The sequence below is a fragment of the Haliotis rubra genome, unplaced genomic scaffold (assembly GCF_003918875.1).
Source record: "Haliotis rubra isolate DU_JTF1 unplaced genomic scaffold, ASM391887v1 Scf612, whole genome shotgun sequence".
Lineage (NCBI taxonomy): Eukaryota > Metazoa > Mollusca > Gastropoda > Lepetellida > Haliotidae > Haliotis > Haliotis rubra.
In genome coordinates this window covers 292,018-316,589 of record NW_025767316.1, presented here as the reverse complement: position 1 = coordinate 316,589, position 24,572 = coordinate 292,018, and the positions used below count along the sequence as shown (strand labels likewise).

Below are 24,572 nucleotides of genomic sequence, written 5' to 3'. Positions count from 1 at the left end.
GCATCGTGATACCTGACTATAACTGAACAAAGACTGTATCTAGGCTAGTGTCACATTGTAACGTGATACCTGACTTTAACTGAACAAAGACTTAATGTATCTAGGATAGTGTCACATTGTAACGTGATACCCGACTATAACTGGACAAAGACTTAATGTATCTAGGATAGTGTCACATTTTAACGTGATACCTGACTATAACTGAACAAAGACTTAATGTATCTAGGAAAGTGTCACATTGTAACGTGATACACATTGTAACGTGATACCCGACTATAACTGAACAAAGAGTTAATGTATCTAGTGTAGTGTCACATTGTAATGTGACACCAGCTTTCTATACGAACATCAGATGGTGCCAGGTGATGTCAGATGATGCATCGAACCACGATATGGTTTCTGTTCAGGGTATTCTTAATTTGTTCGTATATCTGCACTGTGTAAGTTCTTGTGTCAGTATATACTTACAGTATGAACACGAACACAGCCAAGGTTACAGTCACGACGAGGAACACAGGGACAAGGATGACAGCCAGGTTCGAGGTTTCTGTGGGGGTTGATGGAGGTACATGTGTCGTGGACGTATCTGGTGCAAAATGCATAAATATATACTTTTTGTGAGACGAAAAAAGGTTACATTTAGCAATAACAAACAAATATATGTTTATCTATTTTTATTTATTTTGTTTGTTGTTTTAGGTCACATTCAGCAACACTCCAGCTATATATCGGCATTCTGTAAAAGAATCCTGCCTGTATCAGACATTCTAGTGAGCAAAATCATGAGCATCATTCTACGCATTTGTGATACGATGACATGTCTCAACCAAAATATAACCAACCGATCCCATCAGTCGCCTTTATGACAAGCATGGTTTGCTGGAGACCAAGTCAAACCCCGAACTTTACCCATCATCTATAAACATTATGTTACCACCCATACATCTAAATGTTTTCTACTCACGAGTGGTGACTTCCCTGGGAGGTGGCGCTGATGTGCCTGTTCAAACACAGATGAAGTCAGCGTCATCCATCTAAACATATATTCCACATCCAACGATATCAAAGACAACTATGCACTTAGTAGTGTAATATCCATGATTTCTTGATCATTTGAAAACAACAGGCATTCCAAACAGATACCCTCGCATGAATATAATAATATTTGATATAACATCATATGGAGAGAAATAAACTTATTCCAATCAAACATTTTATCTGTAGTTGACAACAGCATCGCCATCTTACACTTGGTTGATTGAAGTGATACCTCGTCTCAACAGCTTCCATCCCGAAGATACAACGGGTGTAAACATGGAAACATGGATACAACGGGTGTAAACATACAATGTGGATACAACGGGTGTAAACATACAATGTGGATACAACGGATGGAAACATACAATGTGGATACAACGGGTGTTAACATACAATGTGGATACACCGGATGTAAACACACAATGTAGATACACCGGATGTAAACATACAATGTGGATACACCGGATGTAAACATACAATGTGGGTACAACGTGTGTAAACATACAATGTAGATACACCGGATGTAAACATACAATGTAGATACACCGGATGTAAACATACAATGTGGATACACTGGATGTAAACATACAATGTGGATACAATGGGTGTAAACATACACTGTAGATACACCGGATGTAAACATACAATGTGGATACAACGGGTGTAAACATACAATGTGGATAGAACGGGTGTAAACATACAATGTGGATACACCGGGTGGGAACCTACAATGTGTATACAACGGGTGTAAACATACAATGTGGATACAACGGGTGTAAACATACAATGTGTACACAACGGTCGTAAACATACATTGTTGATACAACGGATGTAAACAAACAATGCGGATACAACGGATGTAAACATACAATGTGGATACAACGGATGTAAACATACAATGTGTATACTGCTGGTGTAAACATACAATGTGGATACAACGGACGTAAACATACAATGTGGATACAACGGATGTAAACATACAATGTGGATACAACGGATGTAAAGATAGAATGTTGATACAACGGATGTAAACAAACAATGTGGATACAACGGATGTAAACATACAATGTGGATACAACGGATGTAAACCTACCATGTATATACAACGGGTGTAAACATACAATGTGGATATAACGGGTGGAAACATACAATATGGATTCAACGGTTGTAAATATACAATGTGGATACAACGGGTGTAAACATATAACGTAGATACAACGGGTCTACACTTATAACGTAGATACAACGGTTGTACACATACAATGTGGAGACAATGGGTGTAAACATACAATGTGGATACAACGGGTGTAAAAATGCAATGTGGATACAACGGTTGTAAACATACAATGTGGATACAGTGGGTGTAAACATACAATGTGGATACAACGTGTGCAGTGAGTGAGTTAGAGTTTAACGTCACCTCGGCAATATTTCAGCCATATAGTACAACGTGTGTAAACATGCAATGTGTATATAACGGGTGTAACCATACAACGTAGATACAGCGGGTGTAAACATACAATATGGATACAACGGGTGTAAACATACAATGTGGATACAGCGTGTGTAAACATACACTGTGGATACAACGGCTGTAACCATACAACATAGATACATCGGATGTAAACATACAATGTGGATACAACGGGTGTACACTTGCAAAGTGGATATAACGGGTGAAAACATACAACGGATGTAAACATATAACGTAGATACAACGGGTGTAAACATACAATGTGGATACAGCGGTTGTAAACATACACTGTGGATACAACGTGTGTAAACATACAATGCGGATACAACCGGTGTAAACATACAATGTGGATACAACAGGTGTAAACATACAATGCGAATACAACGGGTGTACACATAAATGTGGATACAAATTCAATATGAGACTAATCCAAAACTACATTTTTGGTGAGATGATATCCCTGAAGATCTGACGTCATTTATAATGTCTCGCTGTGTTGTTGCCCAACTGTAATACGGCGGTATATAAACAATCGTGTCTGGACCAGACAAACCAGAGTTTGATAGCATGAGCATCGATATTCACACCATGGTGACATCCAACACAGCGTGCCTGACCAGGCGATCCTTTTGTAGCTCATCACGACAAACATAGACTGCTTAAGACGAGTTCTAACATGAAATGGTATGTTAAGATGTGACAAATCAGTAAGGTTGTACATATTTGTATTGATGCTGATTTATTTTGTACCAAAACATATACGAAAGTACATAATATATCTCAATTGCAATGTGTTTTACTTCTTCTAAGACTTGATTATGTTTGGATGTATCTACACCAAGCATTTGATTCTGTATCGATGTATCGAAATTTGAGCTCGATAAAGAATCAAATGCTTGGGTGTAGGTACATCCAGAATTGAATTGCAAATCAGATTGGTTTCAAACCTGGAGGAGTGTTGCAAAAGTCTCCTGTGTAGTTCCCTCTACATCGATGCGTGCAGATGCCATTTTGACGATTACAGATTTTTTTTCAAGCAGTTCTTGCTGCAAGCCTTGTCACAGAGATCGTCAAACCAGCCAGGAACACAGCCCTCAGAACACCTCCCTGTCTCCTTCTGGCAGTGTATGAGATTCCTGTTGGTGTCTGGCATACAGGTCTGAGGGCAGTTTTTGCTGCAGTCTTCTCCATACTTTCCCCAGTTGCAAAACATCTGGCCGTGTGTATCAAATACTAAAATAATAAAAAGGCAAGTAGAGAATAAATGTAATTTTCATTGGACACAATGATATTATGTTATGTATACCTTCCAGTGTGACGGTACAAGCTAATCAAAACAACAGAACACTTACGTGAAGCAATATCAGAACAGTCCAGAACAATCAGAACAGTCGAGTAATATCAGACAACTGCAGGGATATCAGGACAGTCCAGCAACATCTGACGAGTCCAGCATTATCAAATCAGTCCAGCAATATCAAAACAGTCCAGCATTATCAAAACAGTCCAGCAATATCAGAACAGTGCAGCATTATCAGCACAGTCCAGGAATATCAGAACAGTGCAGCAACATTAGACGAGTGCAGCAATATCAGAACAGTACAGCAATATCAGACAAGTGCGGCAATATCAGATGGGTGCAGCAATATCAGACAAGTGCAGCAATATCAGAACAGTTCAGCCTTTATCAGAACAGAGCAGCAATATCAGACAAGTGCAACAATATCAGAACAGTCCAGCAATATCAGACAACTGCAGCAATATGAGAAGAGTGCATCGATATCAGAACAGTCCAGCAATATCAGACCATTGTAGAAATTTGAGTGAGTGAGTGAGTAAGTTATTATTTAACGTCACATCGGCAATATCTCAGCCATATCGTGACGAGAACATATGTGACATTGAAATGGAAGATATGTATATTATAAAAACCTGTCGACGAAGGACAGTAAAACAACTAGAATATCACAATTACAACTAAAACTAGTGTGGAAAGTTAAAACTGATAGCAATATTTGGACAATACAATATAAAAACAGGCTATAGATCGCCAACAACTAAAGATCACCATACTAGGGACCATGGGGACTTACAGTACCTTTGCTACCTGCATGGACCCTAGCTGGATTTACACCACCCCTTCAGCTGTTGTTGATTGTAAGAAATGTTAGCCAATATTAAAACAACAAGAATACTACATTTGGAAATCCTAGTAAGTTGAAATTTCCTTTGAAAGTTTTGGGACTTACGTACCCTCTCAGGAGGACAATAATTTTACGCTACTGCAACCCCCTTTGAAGATACAGCCAATAACAATCGAAGTTGATAATCTAAACTACCAATTATAAAACTTTATCTATTTACAAAACATTTATCAAAATTCTTTTAACAAATATATCTCTTTTAAAAGATCAATGATTAAATGATAATTAACATTATCAAAAAGGTCCTTTAGTGGTTTGATATTGAAATATTTATCCCTTATGATGAATTTGAGAACAGTGCAGCAATATCAGAACAGTGTATCATTTATCAGAACAGTTCAGCAATATCAGAACAACGCAGCATTTATCAGAACGGTCCAGCAATATCAAAAGAGTGCAGAAATATCAGACAAGTGCGGCAATATCAGAACAGTGCAGCAATATCAGAACAGTGCAGCAATATCAGAACAGAACAGCAATATCAGAACAGTGCAGTAATATGAGAACAGTGCATCAATATGAGAACAGTGCATCAATATGAGAACAGTGCTGCAAAATGAGAACAGTACAGCAATACCAGACTAGTGCAGTTATACCAGACCAGTGCAGCAATATCAGAACAGTCCAGCAATATCAGAACAGTGCAGCAATATGAGAACAGTGCAGCAATATGAGAACAGTGCATCAATATGAGAACAGTGCTGCAATACCAGGCCAGTGCTGCAATATCAGAGCAGTGCATCAATATCAGAGCAGTGCATCAATACCAGAACAGTGCGGCAATATCAGAACAGTGCGGCAATATCAGAACAGTGCGGCAATATTCGAACAGGGCAGCAATATCAGAGTAGTAAAGCAAAATCAGAACAGTGCGGCAATATCAGGACAGCGCATCAATATCAGAACACTGCGGCAATATCAGAACAGTGCATCAATATCAGAGCAGTCCAGCAATACCAGAACAGTGCGGCAATATCGCAGCAGTCCGGTAATATAAGAACAGTGCAGAAATACGAGAACAGTGAGGCAATACCAGAACAGAGCTGCAATATCAGAACAGTGCAGCGATATCAGAACAGTGCACCACTACCAGTACAGTGCAGCAGTACCAGAACAGTGCGGCAATATCAGACCAGTGCAGCAATATCAGAACAGTGCAGTAATATCAGAACAGAGCAGCAATACCAGCATAGTGCAGCAGTATCAGAACAGTACAGCAATACCAGACTAGTGCAGTTATACCAGACCAGTGCAGCAATATCAGAACAGTCCAGCAATATCAGAACAGTGCATCAATATGAGAACAGTGCAGCAATATGAGAACAGTGCATCAATATGAGAACAGTGCATCAATATGAGAACAGTGCTGCAATACCAGGCCAGTGCTGCAATATCAGAGCAGTGCATCAATATCAGAGCAGTCCAGCAATACCAGAACAGTGCGGCAATATCAGAACAGTGCGGCAATATCAGAACAGTGCGGCAATATTCGAACAGGGCAGCAATATCAGAGTAGTAAAGCAAAATCAGAACAGTGCGGCAATATCAGGACAGCGCATCAATATCAGAACACTGCGGCAATATCAGAACAGTGCATCAATATCAGAGCAGTCCAGCAATACCAGAACAGTGCGGCAATATCGCAGCAGTCCGGTAATATAAGAACAGTGCAGAAATACGAGAACAGTGAGGCAATACCAGAACAGAGCTGCAATATCAGAACAGTGCAGCGATATCAGAACAGTGCACCACTACCAGTACAGTGCAGCAGTACCAGAACAGTGCGGCAATATCAGACCAGTGCAGCAATACCAGTACAGTGCAGTAATATCAGAACAGTGCAGCAATATAAGAACAGTGCAGCAATATCAGAACAGTGCAGTAATATCAGAACAGAGCAGCAATACCAGCATAGTGCAGCAGTATCAGAACAGTACAGCAATACCAGACTAGTGCAGTTATACCAGACCAGTGCAGCAATATCAGAACAGTCCAGCAATATCAGAACAGTGCAGCAATATGAGAACAGTGCAGCAATATGAGAACAGTGCATCAATATGAGAACAGTGCATCAAAATGAGAACAGTGCTGCAATACCAGGCCAGTGCTGCAATATCAGAGCAGTGCATCAATATCAGAGCAGTCCAGCAATACCAGAACAGTGCGGCAATATCAGAACAGTGCGGCAATATCAGAACAGTGCGGCAATATTCGAACAGGGCAGCAATATCAGAGTAGTAAAGCAAAATCAGAACAGTGCGGCAATATCAGGACAGCGCATCAATATCAGAACACTGCGGCAATATCAGAACAGTGCATCAATATCAGAGCAGTCCAGCAATACCAGAACAGTGCGGCAATATCGCAGCAGTCCGGTAATATAAGAACAGTGCAGAAATACGAGAACAGTGAGGCAATACCAGAACAGAGCTGCAATATCAGAACAGTGCGGCAATATCAGAGCAGTGACGCAATACCAGAACAGTGCGGCAATATCACAACAGTGAGGCAATGTCAGAACAGTGCAGCAATACCAGAACAGTGCAGCAATACCAGTACAGTGCAGCAATACCAGAACGGTCCAGCAATACCAGAAGAGTGCATCAATATTAGAACAGTGCAGCAGTACCAGAACAGTGCGGTGATATCGGTGCAGTCAGGCAATACCAGAAGAGCGCGGCAATTCCAGAACAGTGCGACAATATCAGAACTGTGCAGCAATACCAGAACAGTGCGGCAGTATCAGAACAGTGCAGCAATATCAGAACAGTGAAGCAATATGAGAACAGTGCAGCAATATCAGAACAGTGAAGCAATGTCAGAACAGTGCAGCAATATCAGAACAGAGCAGCAATATCAGAACAGTGCAGTAATATCAGAACAGTGCAGCAATATCAGAACAGTGCGGCAATCTCGGAGCAGTCGAACAATATCAGAACAGTGCAGCAATATCAGAACAGTGCAGTAATACTAGTATAATGCTGCAATATCAGTACAGTGCAGTATTATCAGAGCAGTCAGGCAATACCAAAACAGTGCGGCAATATCGGTGCATTCCAGCAATATCAGAACAGTGCTGCAACATCGGAACAGTGCAGCAATATGAGGACAGTGCGGTAATATCAGAACAGTGCAGTAATACTTGTATAGTGCTGCAATATCAGTACAGTGCAGTATCAGAGCAGTCCAGCAATACCAGAACAGTGCGACAATATCGGAGCAGTCGAGCAATATCAGAACAGTGTAGCAACATCGGAACAGTGCAGCAATATCAGAACAGTGCAGTAATACTAGTATAGTGCTGCAATATCAGTACAGTGCAGAATCAGAGCAGTCCAGCAATACCAGAACAGTGCGGCAATATCGGAGCAGTCGAGCGATATCAGAACAGTGCAGCAACATTGGAACAGTGCAGCAATACCAAACTCATGTGGCAATATCAGAGCAGTGCGGCAATATCAGAACAGTGCAGCAATATCAGAAGAGTGCAGCAATACCAGAACAGTGCGTTAATATCGGAACAGTCCAGCAATACCAGAACAGTGTGGCAATATCAGAACAGTGCGGAAATACCAGAACAGTGCAGCAATAACAGGACACTACTGCAATACCAGACTCATGCGGCAATATCAGAGCAGCGCAGCAACATCAGAACATTACAGCAATACCAGAACAGTGCAGCAATACCAGAACAGTGCGTTAATATCAGAACAGTCCAGCAATACCAGAACAGTGTGGCAATATCAGAACAGTGCGGAAATACCAGAACAGTACAGCAATAACAGGACACTACTGGAATACCAGACTCATGCGGCAATATCAGAGCAGCGCAGCAATATCAGAACATTACAGCAATACCAGAACAGTGCAGCAATACCAGAACAGTGTGGCAATATCAGAACAGTGCGGAAATACCAGAACAGTGCAGCAATACCAGAACAGTGCGGCAATACCAGAACAGTACAGCAATACCAGAACAGTACAGCAATACCAGAACAGTGTGGCAATACCAGAACAGTACGGCAATACCAGAACAGTGTGGAAATAGCAGAACAGTGCGGCAATACCAGAACAGTGCGGCAATACCAGAACAGTGCAGCAATATCAGAAAAGTGAAGGAATATCAGAACAGTGCGGCAATATCAGACCAGTGAAGCAATATCAGAACAGTGCAGAAATACCAGAACAGTGCAGAAATATTAGAACAATGCAGCAATGTCAGAACAGTGCAGCAATATCAGAACAGTGCCGCAATATCAGAACAGTGCAGCAGTATCAGAACAGTACAGCAATACCAGAACACTACTGCAATACCAGACTCATGCGGCATATCAGAGCAGTGCGGCAATATCAGAACAGAGCAGCAATATCAGAACAGTGCAGTAATACTAGTATAGTGCTGCAATATCAGTACAGTGCAGTATTATCAGAGCAGTCAGGCAATACCAGAACAGTGAGGCAATATCGGAGCATTCCAGGAATATCAGAACAGTGCTGCACGTCGAAACAGTGCAGCAATATGAGGACAGTGCGGTAATATCAGATCAGTGCAGTAATACTAGTATAGTGCTGCAATATCAGTACAGTAAAGTATCAGAGCAGTCCAGCAATACCAGAACAGTGCGGCAATTTCGGAGCAGTCGAGCAATATCAGAACAGTGTAGCAACATCGGAACAGTGCAGCAATATCAGAAGAATGCAGCGGCATCAGAACGGTACAGCAATACCAGAACATTGCGGCAGTATCAGAACAGCGCAGCAATACCAGAACAGTGCGGCAATACCAGAACAGTGCGGCAGAACCAGAACAGTGCGGCAATATCACAACAGTGAGGCAATGTCAGAACAGTGCAGCAATACCAGAACAGTGCAGCAATACCAGTACAGAGCCGCAATACCAGAAGAGTGCATCAATACCAGAACAGTGCAGCAATACCAGAACAGTGCGGCAATATCAGAGCAGTGCGGCAATACCAGAACAGTGCAGCAGAACCAGAACAGTGCGGCAATATCACAACAGTGAGGCAATGTCAGAACAGTGCAGCAATAACAGAACAGTGCAGCAATACCAGTACAGTGCAGCAATACCAGAACGGTCCAGCAATACCAGAAGAGTGAAGCAATATGAGAACAGTGCAGCAATATCAGAACAGTGAAGCAATATCAGAACAGTGCAGAAATACCAGAACAGTGCAGAAATATCAGAACAATGCAGCAATGTCAGAACAGTGCAGCAATATCAGAACAGTGCAGCAATATCAGAACAGTGCGGTAATATCAGAACAGTGCGGCAATCTCGGAGCAGTCGAGCAATATCAGAACAGTGCAGCAATATCAGAACAGTGCAGTAATACTAGTATAGTGCTGCAATATCAGTACAGTGCAGTATTATCAGAGCAGTCAGGCAATACCAGAACAGTGAGGCAATATCGGAGCATTCCAGGAATATCAGAACAGTGCTGCAACATCGAAACAGTGCAGCAATATGAGGACAGTGCGGTAATATCAGATCAGTGCAGTAATACTAGTATAGTGCTGCAATATCAGTACAGTGCAGTATCAGAGCAGTCCAGCAATACCAGAACAGTGCGGCAATTTAGGAGGAGTCGAGCAATATCAGAACAGTGTAGCAACATCGGAACAGTGCAGCAATATCAGAACAGTGCAGTAATACTAGTATAGTGCTGCAATATCAGTACAGTGCAGAATCAGAGCAGTCCAGCAATACCAGAACAGTGCGGCAATATCAGAGCAGTCGAGCAATATCAGAACAGTGTAGCAACATCGGAACAGTGCAGCAATACGAAACTCATGCGGCAATATCAGAGCAGTGCGGCAATATCAGAACAGTGCAGCAATATCAGAAGAGTGCAGCAGTATCAGAACAGTACAGCAATACCAGAACACTACTGCAATACCAGACTCATGCGGCATATCAGAGCAGTGCGGCAATAGCAGAACAGTGAAGCAGTTTCAGAACAGTACAGCAATACCAGAACAGTGCCGTAATACCAGAACAGTGCAGCAATACCAGAACGGTCCAGCAATACCAGAAGAGTGCATCAATATTAGAACACTGCAGCAGTACCAGAACAGTGCGGTAATATCGGTGCAGTCAGGCAACATCAGAACATCGCGGCAATTCCAGAACAGTGCGGCAATATCAGAACGGTGGGCAATATCAGAACAGTGCTGCAATATCAGAACAGTGCCACAATATCAGAACAGTGCGACAATATCAGAACTGTGCAGCAATACCAGAACAGTGCGGCAGTATCAGAACAGTGCAGCAATATCAGAACAGTGAAGCAATATCAGAACAGTGCAGCAATATCAGAACAGTGAAGCAATGTCAGAACAGTGCAGCAATATCAGAACAGAGCAGTAATATCAGAACAGTGCAGTAATATCTGAACAGTGCAGCAATATCAGAACAGTGCGGCCATCTCGGAGCAGTCGAACAATATCAGAACAGTGCAGCAATATCAGAACAGTGCAGTAATACTAGTATAATGCTGCAATATCAGTACAGTGCAGTATTATCAGAGCAGTCAGGCAATACCAGAACAGTGCGGCAATATCGGTGCATTCCAGCAATATCAGAACAGTGCTGCAACATCGGAACAGTGCAGCAATATGAGGACAGTGCGGTAATATCAGAACAGTGTAGCAACATCGGAACAGTGCAGCAATATCAGAACAGTGCAGTAATACTAGTATAGTGCTGCAATATCAGTACAGTGCAGAATCAGAGCAGTCCAGCAATACCAGAACAGTGCGGCAATATCGGAGCAGTCGAGCGATATCAGAACAGTGCAGCAACATTGGAACAGTGCAGCAATACCAAACTCATGTGGCAATATCAGAGCAGTGCGGCAATATCAGAACAGTGCACCAATATCAGAAGAGTGCAGCAGTATCAGAACAGTAGAGCATTAACAGGACACTACTGCAATACCAGACTCATGCGGCAATATCAGAGCAGCGCTGCAATATCAGAACAGTACAGCAATACCAGAACAGTGTGGCAATATCAGAACAGTGCGGAAATACCAGAACAGTGCAGCAATACCAGAACAGTGCGGCAATACCAGAACAGTACAGCAATACCAGAACAGTGCAGCAATACCAGAACAGTGTGGCAATACCAGAACAGTACGGCAATACCAGAACAGTGTGGAAATAGCAGAACAGTGCGGCAATACCAGAACAGTGCGTTAATACCAGAACAGTGCAGCAATATCAGAACAGTGAAGCAATATCAGAACAGTGCAGCAATATCAGAACAGTGAAGCAATATCAGAACAGTGCAGAAATACCAGAACAGTGGAGAAATATTAGAACAGTGCGGCAATATCGGAGCAGTCGAGCAATATCAGAACAGTGCAGCAGTTTCAGAACAGTACAGCAATACCAGAACAGTGCGGCAGTATCAGAACAGCGTAGCAATACCAGAACAGAGCCGCAATACCAGAACAGAGCCGCAATACCAGAACAGTCCAGCAATAATACCAGACCAATGCAGCAATATCAGAACAGTACAGCAATACCAGAACACTGCTCCAATACCAGACTCATGCGTCAATATCAGAGCAGTGCGTCAATATCAGAACAGTGCAGCAATATCAGAAGAATGCAGCAGTATCAGAACAGTACAGCAATACCAGAACAGTGCGGCAGTATCAGAACAGCGCAGCAATACCAGAACAGTGCCGCAATACCAGAACAGAGCCGCAATACCAGAACAGTCCAACAATACCAGAACAGTGCAGCAATACCAGAACAGTGCGGTAATATCAGAGCAGTGCGGCAATACCAGAGCAGTGCTGCAGAACCAGAACAGTGCGGCAATATCACAACAGTGAGGCAATGTCAGAACAGTGCAGCAATACCAGTACAGTGCAGCAATACCAGAACGGTCCAGCAATACCAGAAGAGTGCATCAATATCAGAACAGTGCAGCAGTACCAGAACAGGGCGGTAATATCGGTGCAGTCCAGCAACATCAGAACATCGCTGCAATTCCAGAACAGTGCGGCAATATCAGAACGGTGGGCAATATCAGAACAGTGCAGCAATATCAGAACAGTGCCGCAATATCAGAACAGTGCGACAATATCAGAACTGTGCAGCAATATCAGAACAGTGAAGCAATATCAGAACAGTGCAGCAATATCAGAACAGTGAAGCAATATCAGAACAGTGCAAAAATTACCTGAACAGTGCAGAAATATCAGAACAATGCAGCAATGTCAGAACAGTGCAGCAATATCAGAACAGTGCAGCAATATCTGAACAGTGCAGTAATATCAGAACAGTGCAGCAATATCAGAACAGTGCGGCAATATCGGAGCAGTCGAGCAATATCAGAACAGTGCAGCAATATCAGAACAGTGCAGTAATACTAGTATAGTGCTGCAATATCAGTACAGTGCAGTATTATCAGAGCAGTCAGGCAATACCACAACAGTGCGGCAATAGCGGAGCATTCCAGCAATATCAGAACAGTGCTGCAACATCGGAACAGTGCAGCAATATGAGGACAGTGCGGTAATATCAGAACAGTGCAGTAATACTAGTATAGTGCTGCGATATCAGTACAGTGCAGTATCAGAGCAGTCCAGCAATACCAGAACAGTGCGACAATATCGGAGCAGTCGAGCAATATCAGAACAGTGTAGCAACTTCGGAACAGTGCAGCAATATCAGAACAGTGCAGTAATACTAGTATAGTGCTGCAATATCAGTACAGTGCAGTATCAGAGCAGTCCAGCAATACCAGAACAGTGTGGCAATATCGGAGCAGTCGAGCAATATCAGAACAGTGCAGCAACATCGGAACAGTGCAGCAATATCAGAACAGTGCAGTAATACTAGTATAGTGCTGCAATATCAGTACAGTGCAGTATCAGAGCAGTCGAGCAATATCAGAACAGTGCGGCAACATCGGAACAGTGCAGCAATACCAAACTCATGCGGCAATATCAGAGGAGTGCGGCAATATCAGAACAGTGCAGCAATATCAGAAGAGTGCAGCAGTATCAGAACAGTACAGCAATACCAGAACACTGCTGCAATACCAGACTCATGCGGCAATATCAGAGCAGTGCGGCAATATCAGAACAGTGCAGCAGTTTCAGAACAGTACAGCAATACCAGAACAGTGCGGCAGTATCAGAACAGCGCAGTAAAATACCAGAACAGAGTCGCAATACCAGAACAGAGCCGCAATACCAGAACAGTTCAGCAATAATACCAGACCAATGCAGCAATATCAGAACAGTACAGCAATACCAGAACACTGCTGCAAAACCAGACTCATGCGGCAATATCAGAGCAGTGCGTCAATATCAGAACAACGCAGCAGTATCAGAACAGTACAGCAATACCAGAACAGTGCGGCAGTATCAGAACAGCGCAGCAATACCAGAACAGAGCCGCAATACCAGAACAGAGCGGCAATACCAGAGCAGTCAAGCAATACCAGAACAGTGCCGCAGAACCAGAACAGTGGGGCAATATCACAGCAGTGAGGCAATGTCAGAACAGTGAAGCAATACCAGAACGGTCCAGCAATACCAGAAGAGTGCATCAATATCAGAACAGTGCAGCAGTACTAGAACAGTGCGGTAATATCGGTGCAGTCCAGCAACATCAGAACATCGCGGCAATTCCAGAACAGTGCGGCAATATCAGAACGGTGGGCAATATCAGAACAGTGCTGCAATATCAGAACAGTGCCGCAATATCAGAACAGTGCGACAATATCAGAACTGTGCAGCAATACCAGAACAGTGCGGCAGTATCAGAACAGTGCAGCAATATCAGAACAGTGAAGCAATATGAGAACAGTGCAGCAATATCAGAACAGTGATGCATTATCAGAACAGTGCGGCAATATCAGAACAGTGCGGCAATATCAGAACAGTACAGCAATACCAGAACGGTACTGTAATACCAGAACAGTACAGCAATACCAGGACAGTGCTGTAATACCAGACCTATGCGGCAATATCAGAACAGTACAGCAATACCAGAACGGTACAGCAATACCAGAGCAGTACAGCAATACCAGGACATTGCAGTTATACCAGACCCATGCGGCAATATCAGACCAGTCCAGTAATACCAGACCAATGCAGCAATATCAGAACAGTGCAGCAGTATCAGAACATTACAGCAGTACCAGAACAGTGCGGCAATATCGGAACAGTGGAGCAATATCAGAACAGTGTGGCAATATCGGAACAGTACAGCAATACCAAAACAGTACAGCAATATCAGAACAGTGCGGCAATATCGGAAAAGTGGAGCAATACCAGAACAGTGTGGCAATACCAGAATAATCCAGCAATATCAGAAGAGTGCAGCAATATCAGAACAGTGCGGCAATACCAGAACAGTGCGGCAGTACCAGAACAGTGCGGCAATACCAGAACAGTGCAGCAATACCAGACAAGAACTGTGCGGCAATACCAGAACAGTGCGGCAATATCAGACTAACTGAGTTTAGTTTGATGCCACTTTTAGCAATATTCCAGCAACATCACGGCGGGGACACCAGAAATGGGCTTCACACAATGTTCCCATGAGGGGATTCGAACCCGGGTCTTCGGCGTGACGAGTCAACGCTTTAACCACTAGGCTACCCCACCGCCCCGGCAATATCAGAACATTGCGGCAGTACCAGAACAGTGCGGGAATACCAGAAAAGTGCCGCAATATCAGAACAGTGCAGCAATATCAGAACAGCGCGGCAATATCAGAACAGTGCGGCAATATCAGAACAGTACAGCAATACCAGAACGGTACAGCAATACCAGAACAGTGCAGCAATACCAGGACAGTGCAGTAATACCAGACCCATGCGGCAATATCAGACCAGTGCAGTAATACTAGACCGATGCAGCAATACCAGATCAGTGCGGCAATATCAGAACAGCAGAGCAATACCAGAAGAGTGCAGCAGTATCAGAACAGTGCAGCAATATCAGAACAGTGCAGCAATACCAGAACAGTACAGGGATATCCGAACCGTTTGGCAATACCAGAACAGTGCAGCAATACCAGAATAGTCCAGCAATACCAGAACAGTGCGGAAATATCAGAACAGTGCGACAATACCAGAACAGTGCAGCAATACCAGAACAGTACAGGGACATCAGAACAGTGCGGCAATATGAGAACAGTGCAGCAATACCAGAATAGTGCGGAAATATCAGAACAGTGTGGCAATATCAGAAGAGTGCAGCAATACCAGAACAGCGCGGCAGTACCAGAACAGTGCGGCAATACCAGAACAGTGCGGCAATACAAGAACAGTGCGGCAATACCAGAACAGTGCAGCAATATCAGAACAGTGCGGCAGCACCAGAAGAGTGCAGCAATGTCAGAACAGTGCGGTAATACAAGAACAGTGCTGCAATTTCAGAACAGTGCGGCAGTACCAGAACAGTGCGGCAATACCAGAACAGTGTGGCAATACCAGGGGTAACCTAGTGTTCAAAGCTTTCTTTCGTCACACCAAGAACCCGGGTTCGATTCCCCATTGTGATTCCAATGTGTGATTCCCCGGCGTGATATTGCTGGAATATTGCTGAAAGCGGCGTAAACGGATTGTGACCGCCATATGAATGATTTCCTCAAATACTCACTGAGTATCAACAGGATAAGATTGATGATTATCATGGCTCTGGTTGATCTGGACCTGCAAATGGAAACAAAGTCAGCATTCAAATAAATACAAAGATGCTCACCGCTGGCATGTGTGACAGGTTTGTGATACAAACAAATAGAAAGATGCATAAATACTGAGTCAAAAAAGAAACTTCACAAAATGTAATTTGAAAAATAATGAATAATTTGTCGCTGATGATACATCTATGTATCCGAAATGGGATCCCTATCTTTCGACTCTAGAAAAACGTTAGCAAAACCCACTCAAACCCATCCATTCGTCGTGCAAATGACGTTAGTGCCAAATCGGGTTTTACACGTGCAGTCGATCACGTGATCTTCGCATCGAAGTTTTCGTCATATGCACGTGTTTACATTGGCCTCAAGAATTAAAAAAACTCTTTTAAACCACAGTTCTAACGGTACTTGAAATGCCACGATTGTCAAATGTGCAACGTGAACGTGCCGTTGGGTTGTTGCAAGCGGGAAGATCAGTTATTGACGTCGCAAGAGCAATGGGATGCAGCCGTCGTACTGTGTATGACTTGCGAGGTCGTCTACAACAAACTGGCACCACTTCTGATCGCCCAAGGTCGGGTCGTCCACGTTTGACGTCACGAGCAGAAGACCGTCAAATTGTCCTACGTCAGCTACGTGACAGATGTCTGTCGGCTACACGAACCAGGGCTGAGATGTTTAGAGGTCGACTGTCCTCACAGACCATTCGAAATCGGTTGCGGGCTACCAATCTCCATTCTCGACGTCCATATCGTGGGCCAATATCGACGCCGTTTCATCAACGTCAACGTCTGCTGTGGGCCTAACGTCACCTCCGATGGACCCAGAGAGACTGGAATCGAGTCGTCTTTAGCAATGAATCCAGGTTTACCCTCAGATTCGCGGACGGCAGGCATAGAGTCTGGAGACGACGTCGCCTAATGTTGTGTACAGGAAGTCGACAGATTCGGGGGTGGAAGTTGCATGGTGTGGGGTGCTTTCTGTGGGAACAACCGTTCCCGACTTCTGGTCATCCGTGGAAACCTCACAGCTGCTGCTTACCGCGACCAGGTGCTCGCCCCTGAACTCGTTCCTTTCATGGCGGCTCATGGCCAAGGTCTACACTTCCAGCATGATAATGCTCGGCCGCATACCGCGATGTTGACACGAAATTTCCTTCAAAACGCTGGAATCAACGTCATGGACTGGCCATCGAGGTCCCCTGACCTTAATCCAATAGAGCACGTTTGGGATGCACTTGGGAGAAGGGTTCGTGGTCTTAGGAACCAACCTCAGGTTTTGCAGGAACTTGGCGCTGCCTTGCAAGAGGAATGGTGCAGAATCTCCAACCACGTGTTCACAAGCATCAGGCAGTTGATGAGGAGACGATGTTTGGCAGTGGTGAATGCGCGGGGCAGCCATACACGATACTGAACTGATAAATTTCGCATTTTTATTATTGTGACTTGACATTCTGTATTTTTTGAATGGCGGTGTAGCCTAATGGAACTGATTATGGCACTGTCAGTGTATCGAGTACATCACACAGATCTCAGTAATGAAATAATAACAATGTAACCATCTTACCATCTCTTGTTCTTTTATAGTGCCCTGAAGAAAGAATGTGAAGTTTCTTTTTTGACTCTGTATATTTGCCATTGGTGACAGTTTTGTTTCGCAGAAATCACTAATATCCTTAAACTTGCAGGATTTAGAAAAGGGTTTTCCACTGCCGATAATATGTTTATTATGAATACAGTTTTAGAATTATCAGTAAAAATTATCTAATCGTAAACTTTATTGTGTATTTATTAATTTCACCGTATGGCTTGCAGGGCTGTGTTATAAAATGCTACAAGTTGGTATCAATGGCAAATTGTTGACGCTCGTTAGAAATATGTGCCATAATCATATATCATCTGTTGTCACTGGATGCAAAAATGTAGCCCTTCTTACAGTAAAATTGAAATAGTAGGTACTATAAGCTACATGCTTCTCTCGAGGGTAAAACGGTCTCATGTACGCCGCTTTGTGGCAGTGTCAGCCGAGCCGAGGGGGATCATACGCAATGATAAATGTACAAAATATAATTTTATTTTATGTTAAAGATCGCTACCGACTATATGTCATGCAAACAAAATGGCGTCTGCCTCTCGACTGGATTTTTAACATCAGTGGAACATATTCTGACAAGCATAAAACTACTATAAAAATTGTTAATAATGTATAAGTTGAGTGTGCAAACCACTCAATGTATAAAATAGCTTAAATAAAGCAGTGAAAGTGGGTAAAATAAATCTGTACAAAATGAACACATAAACAGCTGATCGAACAGTTTTCGAACTCCGGGCACGGCATGCGTCATATTATGACGTCATACGATTGTTAGTGCTTCAGCTTCTCGGCGGAGAGCTTGGCGGATACCGTGGCAGCGGGTAATATTTTTTCCGGTTGTCGCCCTCCTGTTAAACCGTCATTGACCAATGAAATTAAAGTATTTTACATGAATTTAAGATAAAAATACTTATAACTCCCCCTTTGAAGATATCACTGTTTAATAATATTACATGGCGTAACGCCGTACGTATGACGTCATAGTGATTTACAGTTATGACGTCACAACGTTAATATCTCTGTCACAATTGTATTAGACCTTGTTTGACTCCCCGAAAGTTTTACAGTTTTACTCGCATTACAGTTTCTACCAACGTATGTCGGAGAGTAATAAACAGAATACTAAACTCGCTTCCATGAAATGCCATTTTCATAAAACTCGCTTTTGCTTGTTTGATACCAAATCATTAACTCGTTTAATAAAAATGGTATTACACACAAGGTCGTTTAGTATCCTCGATTTATTATCTTGACCTAAGGTGACATAGAAATGGTAAGTTCTTGACAGGTATCAAAGCGCTTGTAGAAATGCAAATAAAGCTATGTTTGCTCTTTTGAAAAAAAAGCCCGAAATTTAAAACTACCAATTGATTTTACCCTAAAAGCATTTGATACTATAATATAACAAATTCTCCTTTGTAGTTGTGAAGTATGGGGTTTTGAAAACCGGAACATTACTTAAAGAGTACATCCCAGATTTGTTAAATTCGCTGTTGGTCTTCGAAGCTCCACTCCTAACTTTATGGTGTATGGCGAGTTTGGCGGAGAACCGCTCCACATTAAATTATGCAAACGATTTATTTTTTGGGGGGCATAAAGTAGCAACAAATGACCAACACTGTAAACTCTCTTCACTGCTATATAATTGTATTTCTTGTTTGGTTGCAATTATTTTGGTTGTCTTTTGTTACAAGATTCCTTAAACCCTCCCCACACACACACACAAACCCCATACCTCTCGAGCACAACCCCACACCTCACGAACACAATCCTACAACACCCAAACACAAATCCCACACCTTCCGAGCACCACCCAACAACTGCCAAAGTCACATCCTCACCTCCCAAGCGCAACCCCACAACCTCTAAACACAAACACCTTCAACACAGCCACACACCATCACCCAACACAACCCGAAACCGCCCCACATTGCACGCTGTCAAGCACAAATCAGTGCTAAGCCAACAATGTGTCCTTTATCAGTGACACGATACTGACGGCTGGGTCTTTCCGTGTAGAGCGTGTTCCCCGAGAATCCAGCCTGGGGGTAGCGTACTCTGTGTGGGGGTCACAGATAACGGGATCGTTTACCAGCAGGATTATTCAGTATCAACACTGAAAACTGTTCACAGAAAGCTATTCATATCACTAGCCCTATTTACATGATTGCGAACTGTTTCCTTTATGTTTCTTCAGTCGATACACGACAACCTTTCACCCCTATGGGCGAATCTATAAATTTCTGTAGACTGAAGAATGAACTGGCATTGTTTTCTTTATCAGTCCACTCCAAACATGCCTGACGTTGCACTGCCCCCATGTCAGGTGATATGTCTGAACGCAAGTGACATATTGTTTTAACCACTTGCCCTAGTTGAGAGATACTGTAATGAGAACAGCTCGTTGTGAAGTCAGTGTTTAATGTACCATACTTAAACAGGAAGAATAGAGGACCGTCCAGGTAAAAGAGTGCAACATCGACAGCTCGAGGGGCAGTGCCACACTGTAAAGCAGACTCAGGTATATCAGTGACTGACAACACGAATAACTACCAGTTTAGAGGTGGTTGATAACACGAATAACCACCAGTTAACCAGTGGTTGATAACACGAATAACTACCAGTTAACCAGTGGTTGATATAATGAATGACATAATTTTACGCCACTGTTTGCCTTATTTCCGTGATTTCGCGGAAATTGACGCAAGAAATGGGCTTCACATTGTACGTATGTAGGGTACCCGGATCTATGGCGTGACGAGCGAACCAGTAGACTGCGCTCCCGTCCCTCCCCTCTCTCGACCTCCCTCTCTCCATCCCCAACAGTAAGTGGTTGACAGCGCAAACATCTCCAGGTGAATCAGTGGACACAATCAAATCCAGGTAAACCAGGGGTTGACAAGACTAGGAAACCCAGATAAAACAGTGGTTGATAATATAATCACATCCCGGTAAATCAGTGGTTGATAACACGATGAAGCACAAGGAAATCAGATGTTGATAATTCAATTAAACCCATTGAAATCACTGGTTGATAACACGATGAAGTCCAGGGGAAATCAGTGATTGATAATACGAAGAAATCCAGGGAAATCAGTGGTTGATAATACGAAGAAATCCAAGGAAATCAGTGGTTGAAAATACAAAGAAACCCAGTGAGTCAGTGAGTGAGTTAATATTTATCGTCACTTCGGCAATATCGTGACGAGAACAAATAATTTTATACATAGTAATGAATGGTAAATTGTAAAAACCTGTCAACGAAGGACAGTAAAATAACTACACTATCACAGAATCGAATTTTTAACTAGTAATTAAATGTGAAACAGTTTAACTATAAATGGCAATACAAGGTAAAAAACAGGCTATATATTGCCAACAACTGAAGGTAGATCACCATACTAGGAACCATGGGGACTTACAGTACATTTGCTTCCTACATGGGCCCTAGCTTGATGTACACCATCCCTTCATCTATTAATGTGTGTACGACAAATCTGATCAACTTTCAGTCTGCAGTATACTGGAAAGTTTATTATGATTGTGACTGTCATCCTTCGTAACAACAGGTCACTATTGACATGAAATCGATCTTGCGTTAATGAATACTAATTACAGATTGTACTCACCACGATGACGATCTGTTTAAGCTTCATTCGTGGTGCATCCTGCATTGGACCGCGTTGTGTCACGTGACCAGCTGATATGTCACTGCCTGCTCCAGGTATGGCTCCCAACAGGTGTCCGCGTCGGGGGAAATATCTTCGTAATATCTTACCTGCTTGCGTCTCGTATTATCACTGATCCGGTTTTGTTACGTGTATAACGGGTGTGGTGGTATTAAGACATGACTGCTTGGGTAATCAAATGTACCTGGGTCATCTTGTATGCCTTAGTTGTCCTGGATGGATGGTAGGATGGATTGGTGGCAAGATGGATGGCAGGATGGATGGCAGGATGGATGGATGGATGACAGGATGGATGGATGGAAGGATGGATGGTAGGTATGAATGGCATGGGAAGGGATTGATGGATGATGGATGTCCATGTTCTCTCTTATAAACATATTCCTGTTGCACCGTGTCCAAGTCCCAATACCTTCAAAGTTAAATCAGATTTTTAAAACGTAGTATTTTTGTTATTTTAACAGTCGGCTAAATGTTCCTGCGATCGCCAGCGGCTGAAGGGATGTTCTAAATCCATTTAGGGTCCATGCAGGTAGCAAAGGCACTGTACGTCCCCATGGTCCCTGGTATGGTGATCTACCTTCAGTTGTTGGCGATCTATAGCCCGTTATTATATTGTATTGTCTTCGTAAATAAGATAGTTTTACATGTTCATGCTAGTTTTAGACACCATCTGTGATACTCTAGTTATTTTACAGTCCTTCGATGACTGATTTTCTGATTTTTAGTAACTTAAATTTATTGTTTATGTTCACTATATGGCTGAAATATTGCCGAAGTGACATTAAATTTTAACTTAGTCACTCACTCCAATGCCAAGTGTAACGAGCGACACACGATTGTCTCGTGGTTAGTAACGTGGAACACCTTGAGGCTTTGTTTCTTAAACCACCTCACACTGGTCTAGTTTCTGTAGCACATGGTTCCTGTTGTACCTGCCGAACGCTGGCTCAGTCTGTCGGCCAGCTCACTGGGTCATCTCCCAGCCTACTTTCACTGAAACCGACCTGCTCCCCTTGCCTGAAGTATTACACATCAATGATCCACAGACCTGCTCCCCTTGCCTGAAGTATTACACATCAGTGATCCACAGACCTGCTCCCCTTGCCTGAAGTATTACACATCAAAGATTCACAGACCTGCCCCCCTTGCCTGAAGTATTACACATCAATGATCCACAGACCTGCTACCCTTGCCTGAAGTATTACACATCAATGATTCACAGACCTGCCCTCCTTGCCTGAAGTATTACACATCAATGATCCACAGACCTGCTCCCCTTGCCTGAAGTATTACACATCAATGATTCACAGACCTGCCCTCCTTGCCTGAAGTATTACACATCAATGATCCACAGACCTGCTCCCCTTGCCTGAAGTATTACACATCAATGATTCACAGACCTGCTCCCCTTGCCTGAAGTATTACACATCAATGATTCACAGACCTGCTCCCCTTGCCTGAAGTATTACACATCAATGATCCACAGACCTGCTCCCCTTGCCTGAAGTATTACACATCAATGATCCACAGACCTGCTCCCCTTGCCTGAAGTATTACACATCAATGATCCACAGACCTGCTCCCTTGCCTGAAGTATTACACATCAATGATCCACAGACCTGCTCCCCTTGCCTGAAGTATTACATCAATGATCCACAGACCTGCTCCCTTGCCTGAAGTATTACATCATCATGATCCACAGACCTGCTCCCCTTGCCTGAAGTATTACACATCAATGATTCACAGACCTGCTACCCTTGCCTGAAGTATTACACATCAATGATCCACAGACCTGCTCCCCTTGCCTGAAGTATTACGCATCAATGATTCACAGACCTGCTACCCTTGCCTGAAGTATTACACATCAATGATTCACATACCTGCTCCCCTTGCCTGAAGTATTACACATCAATGATTCACAGACCTGCTCCCCTTGCCTGAAGTATTACACATCAATGATTCACAGACCTGCCCCCTTGCCTGAAGTATTACACATCAATGATCCACATACCTGCCCCTTTGCCTGAAGTATTACACATCAATGATTCACAGACCTGCCCCCTTGCCTGAAGTATTACACATCAATGATCCACAGACCTGCTCCCTTGCCTGAAGTATTACACATCAATGATCCACAGACCTGCTCCCTTGCCTGAAGTATTACACATCAATGATTCACATACCTGCTCCCTTGCCTGAAGTATTACACATCAATGATTCACATACCTGCTCCCTTGCCTGAAGTATTACATCAATGATTCACAGACCTGCCCCCTTGCCTGAAGTATTACACATCAATGATCCACAGACCTGCCCCTTGCCTGAAGTATTACACATCAATGATCCACAGACCTGCCCCCCTTGCCTGAAGTATTATACATCAATGATTCACAGACCTGCCCCCCTTGCCTGAAGTATTACACATCAATGATCCACAGACCTGCTCCCCTTGCCTGAAGTATTACACATCAATGATTCACAGACCTGCTCCCCTTGCCTGAAGTATTACACATCAATGATTCACAGACCTGCTCCCCTTGCCTGAAGTATTACACATCAATGATCCCCACACCTGTTGAGCGACCATCCTTGGAGATACATAACTGACGTGCCTACTACGTGAAAGGAAAACAGGTCGTGTCAATCCGGGAATACTATCTCAATTTATCAGAAATTGTTTCATTAGTTAACTAGTTTAATGAGCATAGAAGTAGCGCAGAAAACACGCCCGGTCTTGGTCCTTTTCTTACATACATTCTGGAAAATGTCAATCTTATTGCTTTACACTAAACGGGTAGAAATGACCGGCTTATACCCGTGGTAGGATTGCGGCCCACTGCACAGTGATTTAACCTCCCCGCATAGAGTCAACGTTACCCG

General features: G+C 43.2%; 1 long non-coding RNA gene across 1 annotated transcript; it reads right to left on the bottom strand.

The window, feature by feature from the left end:
- Positions 1 to 471: 471 nt before the first annotated feature.
- Positions 472 to 21,671, bottom strand: LOC124255918. Its single transcript, XR_006892789.1, has 5 exons — positions 21,633 to 21,671; positions 16,371 to 16,423; positions 3,460 to 3,745; positions 965 to 1,000; positions 472 to 586 (listed from the first exon to the last, which is right to left on the bottom strand). It is a non-coding gene; the product is annotated as an uncharacterized LOC124255918 (long non-coding RNA).
- Positions 21,672 to 24,572: the final 2,901 nt, after the last annotated feature.